We start from the raw sequence: 8,406 nt of genomic DNA, 5'->3' as shown, positions 1-8,406 counted from the left end.
AGCAGTTCTAGTGGCTTCCTCTTGGCCTTTCCTACCATAATAGACTTCACTACATAGGTTAGGGAACCAATAAAAGGATTATGCCAGATACTGACTATATCTATTCCAACTATGCATTCCAGATCAGAAAAATAACCACAAGACAGATTTGAGGACCCACTGTATCCACTTTGAGATGGCCTGAGCTATCCATTATCACTTGACGTGCATGAGCCTTACTCTGACTAGTGGAGTATACTGTTCTTTTGGGTCTCCTAGAATTAATGTCAGTTCAGAGCTCATGATCAATAATTCCTGAAAGTCTGATTATTTCTTTTTCCCCAATGCCCTCTTTACCACTGTAAATAGGGCCATTCATGTATTTAAACCTAATAGATTAGAGAAGCAATTCCAGAAACTCCAGAACCAATTCTTAAAACTTATCCTTGGGACTTCCCTGGTTAAGTGGTTAAGACTTTATGCTTCCACTGCAGGGGGCACAGGTTCCATCCCTGACCAGGGAACTGAGATCCCATGTTCTGTGTGGCATGGCCAAAACAACAACAACAATAATAAAAATGAAAACTTATCCTTAAGATTCTGTCCTCTCAAGCCAAACTGTACATTTGTCATGGTTCTTCAGATAAACTGAATAGGACATAATTTATATATGTATAAAATTATATACAATGTTTTAATATATTTATAATAAGATATTTATCTTAAGAAACTGGCTCACACAATTGCAGAGGCTGTCAGTCATAAATCCATAGAGCAGGCCATCAGGCAGGAAACTGCAAGAAGTGATGCTGCAATCTTGAGGTAGAATTCTTTCTCTTCCAAGAAACTTCAGGGTTTCTCTTAAGACTTTCAACTGATTGGTGAAGTCCACCCACATTATTTAGGGCTTCCCAGGTGGCTCAGTGGTAAAGAATCCGCCTGTCAATGCAGGAGACACAAGTTCAATCCCTGGGTCAGGAAGATCCCCTAGAGAAGGAAATGACAACCCACTCCAGTATTCTTGCCTGGAAAATGTCACTGACAGAGGAACCTGGCAGGCTAGAGTTTCTGTTACTGCATCTTTGCTCAGACAGAACTGAGCAACTGAGCATACATGCAAGCACCCACATTAATTAGGGTAATCTTTAAGTCAACTAACTGTAGATGTCAACCACATCTGTAAAATACCTTCACAGCAACATCTAGGTTCGTATTCTATTAAAAAAACTGAGTAGTATAGCCTAGCCAAGTTAACAATTAAGATTAACCACCATTGCACTCTATATTCAGTTTCTCAGTCTTATTTTTTTTCTAACATATCTGATATAACACATTCTATATTTTCTTTAGATATTTTGATATCTAAAGAAAATATCTATCTCTCCCAACTTCAATGTACTCTTCAGAATGCAGGAAATTTTGTCTTCTTTGTTCACTCTTGTCACGCAGCTCCTAGTATAGTGTCTGGCACATATTGTGGAGTAAATAAATATTTGTGCACTGAACTAACTGCTATTCAGAAAGTGAGTCAATATTCAGTAAAATTGAAGATATGTACAAAAAAGTGGTTATCAGTGGGGAGAAGTAAGCAGTATGGGGGGGCAATATAGGGATAAAGGATTAAGAGGTACAAACTATTGGGCATAAAATAAGCTACATGGATATAATGAACAGCACCAGGAATATAACCAATATTTTATAATAACTATAAATAGAATATAACCTTTAAAATTGTGAATCACTATATTGTCCATCTGTAACATATAACATTATAATCAATAATACTTCAATTTTAAAATAGGATTAAAATGATCTGAAGCAAGTATGAAAAATGTCAACATTCAGTTAAGTCTAGATAATAAAAACATGGGTGTCTGATTCTTTGTCCTTTTGTGTATTTGAGATAATAACTGATAATAAAAATATAATGGTAGAGAATGCCCAGTTTCAAATGGCAACAATAAAAACCCTCAGGACTTAAAAATATGAAACTTAAAAGATCTGTGTGAAGAAACCTTTTATATACTTTTGACAATCACAGAGTCTTCAATGTTCTGTTACCGGATGGGACTACTCATAGTACAAAGATGTTCTTTCTTGTATGTATTACTATATAAGTTTAATTTGATCTTTTAAAGACAACAATAGAATTTTTTGGAACTGAACAAACTGATTCTTAAACTAATATAAAGAAAAGCTCATATCAAGAAAAGTAAGAAAAATTCTGGAAAAATTACTAATGAGGAAGAAATTAGTCTTATGAGATATTAAAGTATGTTATAAAGATACAGAAATTAAAAGAGCTGTGTGGTACTGATATATGAATTAAATGCCCAAATCTTACCTCATCTATGACAGCTTTTCTCTATTCTGCTGTAACTTCCTATTCTAAGCCACTGTTGTCTCTCACCTAGATTACTACAATATCCTTGTAAATGTTCTCCCTACTTGCACCCTGCACATGACCCCACCATACAGTCCATTCTCCACACAGCAGTCAAAATGATCTTTTGAAAGCATAGACTATGTCATTCCTCTGCTAGAAACCATGAAGAGATAGTCACATCAGTGGAAAAAAGAGTTTAGAAATAGGTTCAAATACATAAAAGAGATTGATATATGATAAAGGTAAAATTTCCTATCAATGGAGAAAAGGTTTATTATTTATTTATTATTTAATAAATGGTGTTGGGACAACTAACTAGTCATTTAAAAAAATAAAATGGGTCCCTGGATTCACTCTTTACCTTAAAAATGAGTTTTTGAATGTTATATTAAAAAATGAAACATTATGAAACTAATTTACTACCTTGTGTGGGAAGGAACAGGTAGTGACTGTGTGGGAGTACCATGGATACTGTTCATGTTCTATTTATTGATCTGGATGCTGGTTACAGGAAAGTACTCAGTTTACAAAAATTCATTGAACTACATTTATGACATGTGATAATAATCACTTTTATGTACATTATATTTTAATAAAAAAAACTTTTAAAATAAGCAAAATAATGAAGTTACTAGAGAAAAGATTGATGAATTTGACTACATAAAAATCATGGGCTTTTTTTCCTGCATGGGAAAATGCTATAAATAAAATCAAAAGGCACATGAGAAACTGGGGAATAGTTTGTAACACATATAACAAACAATTAATTTCCTTAATATATAGTTAGTAAGGGAAATTACCAAAATAACTTAATAGAAAAATGGGCAAGGGAATTCTGTAATACTCCAGTAGTTAGGACTCAGCACATTCACCGTCAAGAGCCTGGAACTAGGTTTGGTAACTAGAATCCCAAAGTCTCCAACAAAAAGAAAGAAAGAAAAACGGACAAAATATATGTTAACACTCGTAGTAAAATAGACAAATAAGCTTTCTTTAAAACATTTTATTTTGTATTGGAGTATAGCCCATTAACAATGTTGTGATAGTTTCAGATGAACAACAAAGAGACTCAATCATGCATATGCATGTATCCATTTTCCCTCAAACTCCCCACCCATCCAGCCTGCCCTGTAGCATTGAGCAGAGTTCCCTGTGTTATACAGTAGGCCCTTGTTGGTCATCCATTTTAAATGTAGCAGTGTGTACGTGTCCATCCCAAACTCCCTAACTATCCCTTCCCCTCTTTCCCTTCCCCCAGCAACCACAAGTTTGTTCTCTAAGTCTGTGAGTCTGTTTCTGTTTCATAAATAGTTTGTACTAATTTTTTAGATTCCATACATAAGCCATGTCATATAATGTTTGTCTTTCTCTGTCTGGCTTACTTCACTCAGTATAACACTTCCTAGGTCTATCCATTTGTTACAAATGGTATCATTTCATTCTTTTTATGGCTGAGTTATATTTCTGTTTTTCTTTCTCAAGATTGCTTTGGCCATTCAGAGTCTGTTGTGTCACCAAACAAATTTAAAAATTTTTTGTTCTAGTTCTGTGAAAAATGCCATTAGCAATTCGATAGGCATTGCATTGACTCTCTATATTGCCTTGGGTAGTATAGTCATTTTGAAAATATTCATTCTTCCAATCCATGAATATGATATGTCTTTCCATCTGTTTGTGGTTTATTTGATTACTTTCATTAGCATCTTACAGTTTTCAGAGTATGGGTCTTTTGTATTCTTCAGCAGTTTTGTTCCTAGGTATTTTATTCTTTTTGATGATTAAATGGTTTTTATTTTTCAACTTTTTGATGTAGTGTACCACATTGATTGATTTGTGGATATTGAAAAATCCTTGCATCCCCGGGATAAATCCCACTTGATCATGGTATATGATATTTTTAATGTACTGTTGGATTCAAAACATTAGTAATGTGCAAAGGATTTTTGCATCAATGTTCATCAGGGATATTGGCCTGTAATTTTCTTCTTTTGTGTGTGGTATCTTTGGCTAGTTTTGGTATCAGCATGATGGTGGCCTTATAGAATAAATTTGGAAGTTTTCCTTCTCTGTAATATTTTGGAACAGTTCCAGAAGGATAGGTGTTAATTCTCTAAATGCTTGATAGAATTCACCTGTGAAGCCATCAGGTCCTGGACTTTGTTTTTTGGGGAAATTTTTATCACAGCTTCAATTCAGTGCTTGTGATTGGTCTTTTCATATTTTCTATTTCTTCCTGGTTCAGCCTTGGGAGACTGTATCTTTCTAAGAATTTGTCCATTTCTTCCAGGTTGTCCGTTTTACCGTTTTATTGGCATACAGTTGCTTTCTTATGTTGTTTTGTAATTTTGTGGTGCAAGTTGTAACTTTTGCTTTTTTGTTTCTAATTGTGTTGATTTGGGCCCTCTCCCTTTTTTCCCTGATGAGTCTGACTAAAGGTTTATAAATTATGTTTATCTTTTCAATGAAGCAACTTTTAGTTTCATTGGTCTTTGCAATTGTTTTCTATGCCTCTATTACATTTATTTCTGCTCTGATCTTTATGATTTTTTTTCTTTCACTATCTTTAGGGTTTTTTGTTATTCTTTGTCTAGTTGTTTTAGGTGTAAGGTTAGATTATCTATTTGGGATTTTTCTTGTTTCTTGAGGGAAGATTGTATTGTTATAAACTTTCCTCTTAGAATTGCTTTTGCTGAATCCTATAGATTTTGGACTGTTGTGCTTTCATTTACAAATATAAATGAAAATTACATTTTCATTTCCATTTGTCTTTAGGTGTTTTCTGATTTTCTCTTTGATTTCGTCACTGATCCATTGCTAGTTTAGTAGTGTACTGTTTACTTGCCACGTATTTGTGTGTGTGTGTGTGTGTGTGTGTGACCCCATGAACTGTAGCCACCAACCTCCTCTGTCCCTTGGATTTTCCAGGCAGGAATACTTGAGTGGGATGTCATTTTATTCTCAGGTGGTCCTCCCAACCCAGAGATTGAATCTGAGTCTCTCACATTGACAGGTAGATTCTTTACCACTGAGCCACTTCATGAATCATAGCCTTATCATATCAAAGGGGCTTGTGTAACTCAAAAAAGCTATGAATCATGCTTCTCAGGGCCACCCAAGATGGATGGTTGAAAATGAAGAGTTCTGACAAAACATGGCCCACTGGAGAAGGAAACCACTCCAGTATTCTTGCCTGGAGAACACTTCAGACAATATGAAAAGCAAAAGATATTACACTGGAAAGTGAGCCCTCCAGGTCAGAAGGTGTCCAATATGCTACTGGGGAAGAGTGAAGGACAACTACTAATAGCTCCAGTAAGACTGAAGCATCTGGGCCAAAGTGGGAAGAACATTCAGCTGTGGATGTGTCTGGTGGTGAAAGTAAAGTCTGATGCTATAAAGAACAATATTGCTTAAGAAACTGAAATGTTAAGTCCATGAATCAAGGTAAATTGGATGTAGTCAACCAGGAGATGGCAAGGTTGAGTATCAACATCTTAGGAATCAGTGAACTAAAATGGACAGGAATGGGTTCAATTCCTGGGTTGGGAAGAACCCCTGGAGAAGGGAACAGGCAACCCATTCCAGTATTCTCACCTGGAGAACGCTGGACAGAAGAGCCTGCCAAGCTACAGTCCATGGGGTTGCAAAGAGTAGGACACCACTGAGTGACTAACACTTACTTACTTACCACTCTAATGGCAGAAAGTGAATAGGAACTAAAGAGTCTCTTTTTAAAAATTTATTTTTAATTGAACGGTACTTGGTTAACAATACTGTGTTGGTTTCTGTCATACACCAACATGAATCAGTCATAGGTATACATATGTACCCTCTCTCTTAAAACTTCCTCCCATTTTCCACCCCATCCCACCACTCTTAGGTTGTCACAGAGCTCTGGTTTGAGTTTCATGAGTCAGATAGCAAATTCCAACTATCTATTTTACATATGGTAGTAGATATTTTTCCATGCTACTCTCTCCATTCATCCTACCCTTTCCTTCCCCCACGCTGTGTCAACAAGTCTGTTCTCTATGTCTAAAAATATGGAATGCTTCAGAAATTTGTGTGTCATCCTTGCACAGGGGCCATGCTAATCTTCTCTGTACATTCCAAATTTAGCATATGTGCTGCCAAAGTGACCACTAAAGACCCTCTTTATGAGGGTGAAAGAGGAGAGTGAAAAGCTGGCTTGAAACTCAACATTTAAAAAATTAAGATCACGACATCCATCCCATCAAACAGAAGGGGAAAACGTGGAAACAGTAACAGATTTTATTTTCTTGGGCTCCAAAATCACTGCAGATGTTTACTGCAGCTATGAAATTAAAAGATGCTTACTCCTTGGAAGGAAAGCTATGTCAAACCAGACATCTGTACATGACTACTGGAAAAACCATAGCTTTGACTATGCAGACCCTTTTTATTGATTTTGTTTTATTTTCATTATTCTAGGAGGTGCTTCAAAAAAGATCTTATTGGGATTTATGTCAAAGAGTGTTTTTCCTATGTTTTCCTCCAAGAGTTTTATAGTATCTGGTCTTACATTTGTTGTTGTTGCTGTTGTTCAATCACTAAGTCATGTCTGACTCTTTGTGACCCCATGGACTGCAGCATGCCAGGCTTCCCTGTCCTTCACTATCCCCTGGAGTTTTCTCACATTCAAGTCCATTGAGTCAGTGATACCATCCAACCATCTCACCCTCTGTTGCCCACTTCTCCTTCTGTCCTCAATCTTTCCCAGCATCAGTATCTTTTCCAGGGAGTCAGCTCTTCCCATCAGGCGGCCAGTGTATTGGCACTTCAGCATCAGCATAAGTCCCTTCAATGAATATTCAGGGTTGATTTCCTTTAGGATTGACTGATTTGATCTCTTTGATGTCTAAGGGACTCTCAAGAGTCTTCTCCAGAGCCATAGTTTGAAAGCATCAACTCTTGGGAAAACATCAATTCCTTGGCACTCAACCTTCTTTATGGTCCAACTCTCATATCTCTACATGACTACTGGAAAAACCATAGCTTTGACTATGCAGACCTTTTTAGGTCTTTAATCCATTTTGAGTTTATTTTTATGTATGGTGTTAGGTAGTGTTCTAATTTCATTCTTTTACATGTAGCTAACCAGATTTACCAGCCCCACTTACTGAAGATACTCTCCTTTTTCCATTGTTTATTCTTGCCTCTTTTGTCATAGATTAGGTGACCATAGGTACATGGGTTTATCTCTGGGCTTTCTATCCTGTACTACTGATTTATATTTCTGTTTTTGTGCCAGTACCATACTGTTTTGATTATTATAGCTTTTTAGTATAATTTGAAGTTGGGGAGCCTGTTTCTTCCTGCTCCATTTTTCTTTCTCAAGAGTACTTTGACTCTTGGAGTCTTTTGTGTTTCCATACAAATTGTAAAAAAAAATTGTTCTAATTCTGTAAAGAATGCCATTGGTAATTTGATAAGAATTATATTTAATCTGTAGATTTCTTTGGGTAGTATATTTATTTTCACTATATTGATTCTTCTAATCCAAGAACATGGTTTATTTCTCCATCCATTTGTGTCCTCTTTGATTTCTTTCATCAGAGTATTATAATTTTATAAGTATAGATCTTTTGCTTCCTTAGGTAGATTTATTTTTTTTGTTGTGATGGTAAATGGGATTGTTTCCTTAATTTCTCTTTCTGCCTTTTTGTTAGTGTATAGGAATGCAAGAGATTTCATGCATTAGTTTTGTATCCTGAAAGTTTACCAAATTCACTGATTAGATTCAATAGTTTTCTGGTGGAATCTTTAGGATTTTCTATGTATAGTAACATGTCATCTGCAAACAGTGACGGTTTATGTGTCTTTTCTTTGGATATATCCTTTCTCTTTAATACAATGGAATTATTTTGGATATCATAGTTTGTTTCCCCCTTTTTTCATTCTGTCCCTTTGGCATGACTATAAACTGAACTTTGGTGGGAGACAATTAGGCCTTTAAGTGTTTATAGTTGGTGCCATCTGCCTATATTGCTGCTTTTCTGTGTGACTTGTATGCCATACTT

General features: G+C 35.7%; 1 non-coding gene across 1 annotated transcript; it reads right to left on the bottom strand.

The window, feature by feature from the left end:
* Positions 1-6,402: 6,402 nt before the first annotated feature.
* On the bottom strand, positions 6,403-6,508 carry LOC129535387 (U6 spliceosomal RNA). The gene has a single exon (XR_008681648.1). It is a non-coding gene; the product is annotated as a U6 spliceosomal RNA (small nuclear RNA).
* Positions 6,509-8,406: the final 1,898 nt, after the last annotated feature.

Source organism: Moschus berezovskii, chromosome X, assembly GCF_049115385.1.
Source record: "Moschus berezovskii isolate FMDL1 chromosome X, NW_MosBer_1.0, whole genome shotgun sequence".
In the NCBI taxonomy this organism is placed as follows: Eukaryota; Metazoa; Chordata; class Mammalia; order Artiodactyla; family Moschidae; genus Moschus; species Moschus berezovskii.
This window is presented reverse-complemented; position numbering and strand designations above follow the sequence as displayed.